A 13745-nucleotide genomic window follows, 5' to 3' on the forward strand; every position below is an offset into this window, starting at 1 on the left:
CTAGTCTTGTTACATAGATCTCTTTAGAGACTCTTTCCTGAATCCAGCGGCTCCCTAGTTCCTTCAAGTCGTCTGCCTGATGTTCACCTTAGGGCTCGTTTTTCAAACTATGTGCCCTGCCCATTGCCACTTCTACTTCGCAGCCCGCTATATCGGTTACTCTGGTTCTCCTACGGGTCCTTATTTCTGATTTGTAACGTAGAGAAACTTCGCAACTAAGTACGTTCCATAAATCTCAATCCAAAACTTATCTACTCGTGCAACATTGGCAAAGTTCATTGAATCCGGTGCAAATAACCGACGCTATCACAATATTTACAAAATTCGCGTCCGACTGGACGGTTATCTCCATACCTGCCTGTTAATAAATAATATCAATATATCCATTTATTTTTATATCTCTAAATATTTGTACGTACTTGTACTAGATTTCAATGTTGTTTATTATTGTAGTATACAGGACGATTTATTTATTTACGATTGTATTTAATTATTATAAGTTCTTAAACCGTGCCTTATTTTCATTTATCATAAAATTTAACAACAATTAAATATGGGTTTTAATATGGTTAGTGGATTACATCAGTGATAGATTTACGGCCGAAATTAATAATTAAATCAATATGTCTGTAAGTGTGTCGATAAGTTACTTTAATCGGCGTTGTTATTTGTCAAAAATTGTATGTTTTTAGGATTCCGTAACTCAAAAGAAAAAACGGAACCCTTATAGGATCACTTTCTTGTCTGTGTGTCTGTCTGTCCGTCCGTCGTGTCTGTCAAGAAACCTATAGGGTACTTCCCGTTGACCTAGATTAGAATCATGAAATTTGGCGGGTACGTAGGCTTATAGCTCAAGTACAGGAATAAATTTGAAAACCGCGAATTTGTGGTTCCATCAGTAAAAAAAAATGTGTTTCAATTTTCAAAGTAAGATAACTGTGATACAAAGTGAGGTATCATATATTATGAAAGGGCTTTCCTGTACATTCTAAAACAGATTTTTATTTATTTTTATGTACAATAGTTTTTGATTTATCGTATAAAATGTTGGACAAAAATTCCCGAGTACGGAACCCTCAGTGCGCGAGTCTGACTCGCACTTGACCGGTTTTTCGACTTATGTGGGCTGTTCATTGCTACTTCAGCTTCGGAAGTCGGAACCCGTTGAGCTATCATAATTCATAACCTTTTCGTTTAGTTGGCGTCAATGGTCCATCTTAATTTCTTATTTTGTTTTGTGTATTATATTATTGGGATAGATTGGATTGGCAGCAAAATACGTTATTATTATTACAGGTATGTTCGTATTCTGTACCTCTACAAAATCTACAAACTGTGTCAGGTTTATAAACCGCTTTTCCTATCATTTATTGACGGATTGATAACTATTAATAAACAAGTAATAAACTAATTTTATTTATAACTTGAGATACGCTTAATTTATCTTGGGATTAAGTTGGAAATTATCGGCTACCGTTTCTGTGATAACTTGATAGTAATATTTTTTTTAAATACATAAATATTTTTGTTGGTAGAGTCTTATAGTCTCTTACAACGTTGATGGTTGTACCTACTATGTCAATGTACTATGTAATTCAACCCCTACTGGGGTTTGAGGTGCTTGAAATTGGTTAAGTCCACGCGGACGAAGTCTTGGGCATAAAGAAGCGTAAAAAGAAATAGTAGACAAAAATTAATCCAACCTTCGTCTTTAGATCCTAGATTGCGCGTTAAACTTTTAATCACAGATTAACTAACACGGTCGATATCAGTGGCCCCTCGTGGTGGGTCTCACGTACTACGTTGTGATGTTATTGTCTAAATATAGACTAGATACCCTATTTGGCATCGATTATAATGGAAAGATAAGATACAGAACAAAAATTATCACTAGTTTAGTACTATCAATACTAATCCTATACTAATGTTAGAAATGCTAAAGCGACTGTCTGTCTGTTACTTTGTTACTCTTTCTTCCTTTCAGCGTATTCTTTAAAAATTATTTAAAGATTACGCTACCAAATTCGCCGTTATGAACCGCTGTGCCAGATCCTTTCTTCCACCCACATGTATGAACTGTGGAATCAACCCCCATCGGCGGTGTTCCCACTAGATTACAACGTGGGGTTATTCAAGGGATGGACCTACAAGTTCCTTAAAGGCCGGCAACGCATCGTCCGTGCCTCTGGTGCTGCAAATGTTCATGGACGGCGGTAATCACTTAACATCAGGTGACCCGCCTGCTCGTTTGCTCGCTATTTTATTATATAAAAAAAATTGTTGCTTTGATATAAGACATAATAACGCAAATCACAATGCTTTTTAGTGTACCTATCTTTCAAGTATAGAAGCTACGAATAACAATGTCTATGATAAATCGTAACACATATTATAGAAGGAAGGAAGTTCGATAAGAAATAATTTGAAAATCGTTAAATCGACGTTATTTCAAAATGTAGCAACTCCCTTGTCGCCTGTCGCGGTGTCAGGGAACGATAACGACTGACTGACTGATAATAGTGATAAAACTGATAAAGCAGAATTGAGCCGCGAGCGAGGCGCTACACTCTCTCTAGGCTAAACCACTGCCTGTTAGAACAAGCGATATAGAAGTAAATAAGCAATGTTCCTTTTTGAACTATCGTGAGTGATATCCGTTATAATGGATATCAGTCATGATATTCAGCCAATATCACTACCCATATTATAAATGCGAAAGTGTGTTTGTTTGTTTTTTGTCCTTCCATCACGTCGCAACGGAGCAATGGATTTTTTTCATGAGTAAGGTATAGTTAAAGACCTGGAGAGCGACATGGGCTATTTTTTATCCCGGAAAATCAAAGCCGCTAGATTAAGGCGGCGCAAGACCGTGGCGTGGAGAAGTCCCTACAAGAGAGGTAGTATGTACTTAGTGAGTAGGGGATAATCTTCGAAATTGATGATCCCCATATACATTATCCCCAACTGCTTTATGCTATGTAGTATGTAGGTCGTGCGAACGAAGTCGCGGGCAAAAGCTAATAGGCAATTATCTTATCAGTTTAATGATGATGGAATGGAATAAGAAATTGGGGTTATAATGTTGTCCAACCTAACCTGAATTAAACTAGATTAAAGTATTAAAAAAACCGTCCAAGTGCGAGTCAGACTCTCACACAAATGGTTCCGTACCATCGTACTAAAAATAACACTTAATATTTTTTGTGATGTAACCACAAATTTGTAAGTACTAAATACCTGCCAAATGTTATGATCCTAGGTCAAAGGGATGTATTTCCTTGCCTTGACAGACACGATAGACAGACAGACAGACACAACAACAAACAAAGACTTTTTTTTCTGGAGTTATGGATCCCTAAAAACTCGAGTTAAACTAGATTAATACAGAAAGATGTGTGACCGGAAATTTACCCAACCTAGAATCTAACTCTTCTGATGGCTTGCTTTCATATCTTTACGTTAGAGAGATTAAATGAGCTACAAATAATAACCATATAATTTTAGATAGCTAGAAAACTAATCTAAATTTTTTTTCTTTCATCTTTGCTCCTTATTATCAAAATCACTACCCATATAATCACTAGCCATATTATAAATACGAAAGTGTGTTTGTTTGTTGGTTTATAGGTTTGTTGTTTTGTCCTTCAATCATATCTCAACGAACGGATCGACGTACTTTTTTGCAGGAGTATAGTGAAAGACCTGGAGAGAGATTTAGGTTACTTTTTATCCCGGATACCTAAAGAATTCCTACGGGATTCCTTTTGCGTGCTATACACTTTCGACTCAAACAACTGAAAATCTATTCTTAAATGTTTAGACCCAGCAGTTTGAGCTGTATGTGTCAGTCAGTCAGTTTCTACTTTTCTATATTTATATATATAAAAAATCGTGATATAAAACCACATAACATAAACACCAGGGAGGCAATGTCGTAGCTAAGCGTGATTGAGGGTGTGTAAAATCTATTATGTAAGCTGCGTTTAACCTGATATGGCCTAATCCCTGCCACAAAAAACACTCGGATCCAGTTTGGAACCGGGACGGGGCGGACGAGGAACGCGCCACTCTGCCGCCGAATAAATTATGATCTTCGACCCTAAGCTAGGGTTGGCGACCCTTTCCAAAACTAAACAACAATTTACCAAACCTGTTGAATAACAACACCTCTCCAATATTAATCGTCGTTATTTTCGGCAATGGAACTGATTCTAACGGCAAATAAATCGTCAATGGAATCATTTTTAATCGTCAATGGAACTGATTTTTATGGCAACTTAGACTATTCGCAACATTTTCTGCCACTATAATAAGAAAGACAGACAAACCTAATTTAATTTAAAATTAAATTATCAAACCTCATTACAAATCAAATCAAATTAGCTGCCAGATTTGAGCTTAGTGTTTAAATTTGTAGAGCAGCACTTAAATTTAGTCTTTACTAAAATAAATAAAATAAAAAAGATAAGGAAAAGAAATTTAAAATTCATTTTCTGTCTTTTTTTTTTTGCAAACTTTAAGAAAAAGATTCTCTTTTAGTTTAGAGTACACCAACAGAATCGACGCGATCGAGAATAAAGTGTCCTTATTTATATCAGAGCCTCACGCAAACCCCTTTTTGCTGTGAAAGTTGCTGAGTGCTCTTAAGTATCTTAATACTGAGAAGAACCAGCAAGAAACTCGATAGTTGACGTTTTCAAAAGTTCAGTTATTAATATTAAACCATATACTTGGCGGATGACAACCCTTACTTTTCCCCCTCCGGCCCTACTCCACCGATCCACTTCTTATCGATCGAGTGAGATAATCCGAGAGGTCGCTAGATGGTCGAATGTCGACCGCATGCGACTCAGCTGTGACCCCGAACTCGAGCATGATCGAAATGAAATGCCATTTGCGACAGTCACGACTTATCCTCTACATATTAGACCAACTTTAAACCCCAACTATTAGAGTAAGAACTGGATAATGTACTCAATATTTTTTTGATAATTTCATACAAGTCTTGTATGAAAATGTCAAAACAATATTTAAACATTACTACTTTAAGCGATGGTAGCCCCTGGCGTCCACTGCTCTACGATGCAGGGGAGACCAATCCTTAACCTAAGCTCCAACTTTTTGACCCAACGCAGTTATCTTTTTGACGAGCGAGCAAGGCCACAGAAGACCTTTCAGGTACAAAAAGCTCACTCCACAAATACGTACACATAAATTGTGCCTTTTTTATGCCTCAATAAAGTGTAATTCTGCTTGCACAACGCTGCAGCCTAAAACTAAACAAACGCCTTTCGCTCTAGTCTGGTCTGGTGGGAGGTTACGGCCGTGGCTATAGTTACCATCCTACAGAGTACCGACCAAGCCAAGTGGCGCCAAGCGATCTAACATTCCGGTACAGTGCCGTCCTAAATTGTAATGGAATAAAAATCTCTTGCTCTTTCTTAAAAGAATTACGCAAGTGCCTATTGCTATTGTGCCTAAGTGCTATTTTTCGGGTCACACGGCCAAGTTAATTTGCCTGGCTTAAGGTCCAGTTGTTCCGATTCTACCTTCAGTGGAAGTTGGACCCGTATGTAGCCCACATTCACCGTTCTCGAGATAAAGTCCGTGACACGCCGTGCCCCGTTTAATTACTATCTATATCCTTTGTTGTAGGAACTTCAATTGTACTTTAACGTTGCAAATAGTTCACGAACCTATTATTACTATGCTAATTAAAAGTTAGACTCAAGTTACGGAGTTCGTACGGATAAGGTAACATTGGTAACTGGCAAGATTGGAGGAAAGAGACCCAGCGGACGCAACCCGAGACGTTGATCCGACCAGATCAGAGAAGCTGTCAACACATCCTTCTGCAATGCCTTCCGCACGGCCTCTAACAGGGAAAAATGGCGTAACATCGTGAAGAAGTTGACATCTCACGGAGCCATGATCCTCAAAATTGAGGGACCGACGCAGGAGAAAGAAGAAGAAAGTAACATCACCGATCCGAGACTCTGCCCCTATCTATGGGACTCATGAAGAATGAAGAAGAATGCTTAGTATCACTCAGCGGGCTATAAGTATAAGAGATTATGCTTGGAGTTTCTCTTCGTGATCAAATCAGAAATGAGAAGATCCGCAGAGTAACTGATATAGCTCAGCGGATTGCCAAGCTGAAGTGGCAATCGACAGGGCACATTGCAGGGCACAAGTTTATTCTTATAAAAGACGGAAGTCACTTACATGAGAACTTAATTTAAAATAATTAAGTTATTAACAAACTTTGCCATTTAGGTACATTTAACATACTCATTCAGTAAATTGGTTTCATTAAATACTCATTCAAATGAGAATTAAAAAGTATAAAATCAAGTTTCTAGAGTTTCTAATCTTATCTTAAACGTATTGTGCCCCTACAAAATATATCACAGGAAATAGTAATTTACGTAAGAATTTGGTCTAAATCCAAAACGTTTGCTCTATTTATTCAGTACCAATGCAACTAATTCAGTCAATACGGACCCGTTCCGACTGGCTACTTCATATTTAAAGACCTGGTCACACAACACGCGACGGCATAATAACATCTCGTTACGGCTGCGACTACAAAGCGGCTCCTACAAGTTGTAATATCAGCAACTGAATAAAGGTGTTCACATTGCCGTGTCGTGCTGCTGACATCGAACGCCGCTGCTGTCGCGTTTCCTAGTGTGATGTCCTCATCGATATAGGATCTAGTTTCTATATCGATGGATGAGTTTCACATTTTTTAAATAGGTTATGACCTTGCTATGACCACAAGTAATATGAAATAAAAAAATAAGTTTAATTCCAAGAGAATTTATTTACCATAAATTAAAATCGGTTCAGTCGTTTAGGCGCTACGATGCCACAGACAGATACACAGATACACAGATACACAGATACACAGACACACAGATACACACGTCAAACTTATAACACCCCTCTTTTTGGGTCGGGGGTTAAAAAAGATCAAGTTGTTGTCTTTTGTGCAGTTGCTTTTGTTACCATTCTGTAGGAACTCGTGTCGTGAAGTCTCGCGTCGCTGCAGTCACGCTTTCAGTGTGATAATCCTTGCGTGCTATTCCGTCACGCGTCGTGTCTGACCAGGCCTCAATCTGACAGAGTGAGCTGCAATACATCACCACAATCGCGATGGAACGCTCCACCACCCGTATCTATATTACAAATCGATTTATCGGTAGCCCACGGCGGTTCGTCCGTTCACGTTCATTTAATCGATATAGGTATCGAATAATTGTGTTGCTCACTAAATTAAACCTGAGCTTGCGTATGCTTTCATAATCACAATAATTTAGGCGCTGGCGAAAAGAACTGTGTTATTGCACAAGGTAACATTTTAAAAACTGATTTCTTTTTCATACCATAAATTCTAACCCTGTGCTGATTATTATACAATTGATGAATTCTTAAATGACAATGCTGCATGGAAACGATTGGCTATGCATTACATCCCACAAGTAGTTTAATAGTTACATAAATAAAATAAAAAAACAAAATGTTTTTATTCAATTTAAATTTTACAAGTACTTTTGAATCGTCAAAAGTGTCTACCACTGGTTCGGAATGCCTTCATTATGTACTTATTGAATATTAATGTTTCGTTTAAAAAAAAGAGCAACTGCTGAGTTTCCTGCCGGCTCTTCTCAGTAGAAATATCTTTCCGATCCGGTGCTAGAGTCTTGTTTTGACCTATATGAAAGCTGTAGAAACTTTATTGTAATTAGGTATACGGTTTTGATCGAATTCACGAACTTTGGACTCAATTTTAACACAGTTTTAGGCAATTTGGTTTGGAAATGAGTTCAAGTTTGTATTTAGTGATTGAAAATACGAACTTTGGACTCAATTTTCCCAGTTTTAGGCAGTTTTGTTCGGAAATGAGTTCAAGTTTGTATTTAGTGATCGAAATTACGAGCTATGGACTCAATTTCAGTGCAGTTTTAGAGTGTTTTGTTTCGAAATTAGTTCAGAATTGTATTCAGTGGGCTAAAAACTTTCGGATTAAAGAAAAAAAGTATTTTGATCAGAAAAGTACGAGTAATTACACCGTTTTCTCCGCCAACTCCTTAATTATTTTCATTCAAGGATTTCTCTTTTGATTTTAAAATTTGGCCATGGGTAATTTGAAAATTCTACCAATATTAAGCTGGCATTAACATATTTTACTTTCAACTTTTACTGCTACATTGTAAATGTTTCGAATTACGTACTTGCGACTTGCGATAGGTATTTTGTGATAACATTTTATAAATGTTTATTGTTTTCTTTTATGAGACCTGCTATTATAAATGCATTAACATTTAAGTACATACATAATTTTGTGTGTCATTTAAAGATTTTAAAAACACCTTCTGTATTTGTGTATTATTATCATAGAACGGCATTTGGAATCAGTGGTAAATTATTCTGATGATCCAGAAAAGGTATGTTTGAGAAAAACTTGACTTATGCGGTTTTTGAAATGACCGTTCTTTGCCTTATCAAATCACTAGCCGATGCCCGTGACTTCGTCCGCGCGGATTTAGGTTTAAAAATCCCGTGGGAACTCTTTGATTTTCTGGGATAATAAGTGGCCTATGTGACTTTCCAGGCCTTTAACTATACCCACACAAAACATCACGTCGATCTGTTGCTCCGTTGCGACGTGATTGAGGGACATACCAACAACAAACACACTTTCAGATTGTAAAAGCTAATTTTCAGGTAAAAGTAAGCGTGTATTTGATAAGAATCAGATTTCGATTCTGAGAAATCAGGTGATACTAATTATATTATTATAGAGAAAGTACTTTAATCAGATAAGCAGCGCAGTTAACAGAGCTCTCTCCGTCACTTACTCCATACAATCGTAGTTCCCATTTCATTTGAATATTAAGCATTCAAAGTCCATGAAATTTTGCAGACATAGTCTAGAAACTAATATCTGTGTCTGTGGTGTTTTAGATTTTTCTAAAAATATGTAGTTTTAAAATTACAGGGGCTCAAAGATTTGTATTTTTCTTTAAAAAAAGGCCCAACTTTGTGCTCGTTTTTCTAGACAACGAAGCAATTTAATGAAATTTGGAAAAACCACAGACCTAGAAAATTTAATGAATATTATGTAGTAAAAAAATTATCGTTATATATTTTATATTGTTATAATTATGTGGGAACTACGAAAACCAGAAATTACACCCAGAAATCTTGAAAATTTCGTGCTGTCTCGATTTGTGCAAGCGGGGTGGTGAAGTGCGGGGGACGACACGTGAAACTGACAGAAACGGACAGTCTAAACACACGGGCCACATTTAGACTGCACCCGACTCCAAACTTGTCGATAAGTCTAACTAAATACATTTCAACTTGCGTTAGACGTATGCGTTACCTACTCAGACGTTGCCTGTAGATAAAAATATGTCTCATGTTTGCTGGCAATAGCGTATGCATCAAACCCTGCAAGTTGCAACTCTCTTGCAACCTATTCCTCACGCAATACGCACAGCTTTAATATTATAATTTTTGACAATGTATACTATATGTAATGCCATATCACAGGTCACTCTCTGATTTATTGCTAACAATTTACTTCCAAATGCAAAGAAATCTAAGTGTGTTGAATTCACACTGCCCAATACCAGGACCTTAAATGACATAAATTCATTGATAAATAATCATATGTTGAAAATAAAGGAGAACCCCGTGTTTCTCGGTATAATGTTAGATGCAAAGCTTCTATGGAACACCCACATATCAACACTTGATGGTAAACTCAGCTCTGCTGCTTACACTGTTAGAAAAATTCGACAGGTACTGACGTGGAAACTGCAAAAATCTACGACTGCGCCTGGGAAGCCGTCAAAAACCTAAGCCTAAAATAATACTTACACTATTTCTTGCATTTGCTTACCAATTTTTTTTTGGAAATATATCAAACATTTCGCGCTCACTTCACTCGCGCTTTGAATTTGTATTACTTGGTGTAAGCCCCGCAATTTCGTTTGCATGAATTTAGAGTTTTAAAAATTCCGTGGGGGATTTTCCGGGCTAAAAAGTTTATGTCTGGGATGCAAGTTACCTCTGAATAGTAAGTACCAAAATTTTGGTAAAGAAGATGGGCCGTGAAAGGGTAACAAATAGATAGGCAAATAGATATACTGTCGTATTTGTAATATTAGTATGGATAGGGAGCTTTAAAAATAAAATCTTGCTATGGCTAAACTCGTTTCCCTTTCACTTTAATTCTTTCTGTAATTGAACCAAAAACACTTACGCTCACTGCGCTCGCGCTTTTTTATTGTTGTATTTTATCTCACTGTCAAATTGAAAGGTGAAATTCCACTAACCAGGTAATTAGCCCATAAAGTTGAGCGAATGTTATTTTCCTCATGACAGGATTCAGTTCCGGCCCTGATAAAACCTCTCCCGAAATCGATTCCTGGCTACGGCCATAGTATTGATACTGTGAAGGTGGAATTACAAGTTAAATGTAAATTTAAGTTAAAATGCAAAGATTGTATGCATGAAATGTATAACATTTTGCTTTACAAAACTAGAGTTTTTAAAAGCTATTTAAATAAATAAATCTTTTATTTAAAATCACATTGCAAACACAGTTCACCAATCAAGACACGGCAACATACAGAGAAAAAATACAAAACTTACAAATAAACTGAAATATCTAAATAGGCTTTCCATGCATTTCAGAGAGAACCACCGCCTATTTCTTCAAATACTTCAAATTTTTAAATTTCTTCAAATCTAAACCCCGTATTTTTGATGGTGGTAGCCTGTAAATCAAAAAGAGGCAGGTGGCAACCCTACTTGCCACATGACATTACAGAATGAAAAATTGTTTTCATTACTCGGTAAGCCTACTGCCATAGTTTCACAGAAAGTGTGACGGTAGTTGTGACCTCTGATTGGTCGACTCTCTTTCACTATTTGCTAAAATTGATGATTGCAACAACAATTTTTTCTTTTTTGTAATCAAAAACAGAACACGGACGTCATACAGGTTGACTAATTGCAATCATTTCTGACCGGCTAACATTGTTCCGCTAGTGGCTCAAACTCACTGTCGCAGCAAGAACATGGTAAATTCAGCCAATCACAGCAATTAGAATTGGTTATCACAAATGCACCGATCTAGGAACCGAGAATACACGAACCAGGGCAGATAGAGATGAGAACAATAATATCATACGTAGGAAATCGACGGGGGATCGTTGACAATGATCCTCTTAATTCTCACTTCATTTTATCGTTAATCTAAACCTATCTCAAGTTTTACATCTATTAATACTTTAATTTGGATTGTTTGAATGCTAGGCCGAATTTGTTACCCGACTGCGGCAAAGCCAAAAGGAATGGTTATGATTTTAGCAGTCTATGTATGTAAGTATGTATGTAAGTATGTATGTATGGATGTATGTTTATATCCGTTTATAAACTACTATAATATTAATATACACCGTAGTGCCTAAACTACTGGGCCGATTTTGATGACTGAGGTGTCAATTGATTCGTTGTAAAGGTCCGGGTGACATAGGCTATATTTTATACGAAAACAATTGACCTAACGGATGTTACATCAAAAAAAGTGAGTCTCCAAAAATTTTTTTTGCTATTGCAGCAAGTGGGATATCAAATAAAAGAGGAGAAAATTCTGAGCTCATGTATGTATATTTATGTACAATAACATTAAAATATACCAAGCGACAGAAAAACAATTTTACTCTAATATATTAGCGTTTATTAAGACGATCGCAGTCGGGTTTTAGTTTTCAACTTTATCTTGCTTTTATGTATGTAGTTGCATAATGGTATACCTACTAACTACTTTAATTTGGAGTGTTTGAATGCTAGGCAGAATTATTTTTTTATGTGGTTGAATAATGGTAATAGCCTAGCCATAGGCGTCTGTCGGACTCCTGTTCGCGGGTCGTGGGCTGGATCTTATTTTTTTATCTTTTCGGAAATATGTGCGTTTTTTGAGCAAGCAAATATCACTTGCACAAGGAAAGCAACGTGAAGGAATCTATTTCCTCTACACGTGTTTTCCTTATACACTAGGTAAAATTTTATAATACCGGTCAGTATAATGCATGCTCTTTTCTTATCACACTAAACTTTGATAAGGCAAATAGTCTCTCAGACGCTGTAACCAGATCAAAGTGGCTGCGGAATTGGCTCAGCAATCAATATGACCAACAATCGGTTGATACGGCGAATTTCATGCGCATCCTTGAGATGCATTAATGCCAATGATTTGGTATTACTGTCAAGTCGCACTTGCGACAAGACGCGCGACAAAATGTTGTTATACTCAGCTATGTGTGGGACAAGTTGGAAGCGAGCCCGTCACTTCGTTCGCGTGGATTTAGGTTTTTAAAAAAAATCGTGAGGAACTCTTTGATTTTCCTGGATAAGAAGTAGCCTATGACACTCTCCAGGTCTTTAACTCTCCAAATCATTTTCCAGGTCCGATAATAAGTCTTTAATTAACTATGTTTCTAATTATCCGTGCAAAAATCATGTCGGTTGACGACAAACCAACAAACATACACAGACGGCCGGCTTGCACGGTATAACTAACGAGTGTCCGAAATCTGAATGCGTTTCACGAGCGCTATGTGTATTGTCAAGTAATAAGTCGCAAGTGTGTACTCAAGCTAACCGTTACTCATTGTAGCAATTGGCCGGCGGCGGAGTGACGTCACACGCACGTGAGCCGTACGTTGCAGGCCCGGCTTGCACGAGATAACGAGTGTCCGAATCTCTTGCCTCGATACCCGATGCAGTTCGGGGGCGCTATGCCAATTCTAAATTCCAAAAAAAATAATCATGTATGTCATGTATCTCTTATGCCTCGCCACGTCTATCTGTGACTCTACAACCGCGGTGACAATTCTACCGAGAAGAGCCGGCAAGAAACTCAGCGGTTGCTCTTTTCAAACCATAAAAAGTTACAAAATGTAACAATACCCTATCGAAAAGAGCAGTATTAGAAAACCTCATTTTTTGTAGAAAGGATCAACCTGGCTTTCCAGCGCGAAAATGCAGCCAGTATTCTTGGCACCATTCCACGCGAGCTCGATTTGACATTAATTTAACAAGGCTAGCCTCTTAGATTAAGGTTTGCTCTCCTCGGAGAACAATCCTTAATCAAAGACTAGCCTTAAGTTTTACAAGTGATATTTTCAAAAATAATAATAGGAAGTCGGTAGGTAGATACCGCCGGAGCCAAAAGCCCAAAAGCAAGGAAAAAGCAATAAAACTAAACGACCAGCCAGTCGTAAAAGAATCTCTTTAATAGCTTCTTGATCAGCTCAGCGCCATAATATTTATTGGATGATATATTATCGTTTAATGTGTTTTCTCCTACGGCCTACAGGATGAATAAACTTGGTAGAATAACCGGTCAAGCGCGTGGCGCGCCGCGCTCAGTGAAGGGTTCCGTAGTTGCCCTTCACAATATATTAGCTACTAGCTAATTCCCGCGTCTTCGTCCGCGCGGACTACACAATTTTAAAACCTTTATTTTATCCCCTTAGGAGTTGAATTTTCAAAAATCCTTATCGGATATCTACGTCATAATAGCTATCTGCATGCCAAATCAGCCCGACTCGTCCAGTAGTTTGAGCTGTGCGTTGATAAATCAGTCAGTCAGATAGCTTTTACTTTTATATGTATGCCTATATAGCTTTTACACAACTAAGTAACAATTTCATCTAAGTGAT

The 13745-nt window shown here is 37.4% G+C and overlaps 1 protein-coding gene and 1 long non-coding RNA gene across 2 annotated transcripts in view; one reads left to right on the top strand and one right to left on the bottom strand.

The window, feature by feature from the left end:
• LOC123873720 (bone morphogenetic protein receptor type-1B) overlaps nt 1-13745 on the top strand; it is a 168584-nt gene that overhangs the window by 139267 nt on the left and 15572 nt on the right. The gene's annotated exons all lie outside the window — the stretch shown is intronic.
• On the bottom strand, nt 1413-8706 carry LOC123873754. The gene is made up of 3 exons (XR_006797744.1): nt 8517-8706; nt 4146-4150; nt 1413-1423 (listed from the first exon to the last, which is right to left on the bottom strand). It is a non-coding gene; the product is annotated as an uncharacterized LOC123873754 (long non-coding RNA).

Source organism: Maniola jurtina, chromosome 17 (genome assembly GCF_905333055.1).
Source record: "Maniola jurtina chromosome 17, ilManJurt1.1, whole genome shotgun sequence".
Classification (NCBI taxonomy): Eukaryota; Metazoa; Arthropoda; class Insecta; order Lepidoptera; family Nymphalidae; genus Maniola; species Maniola jurtina.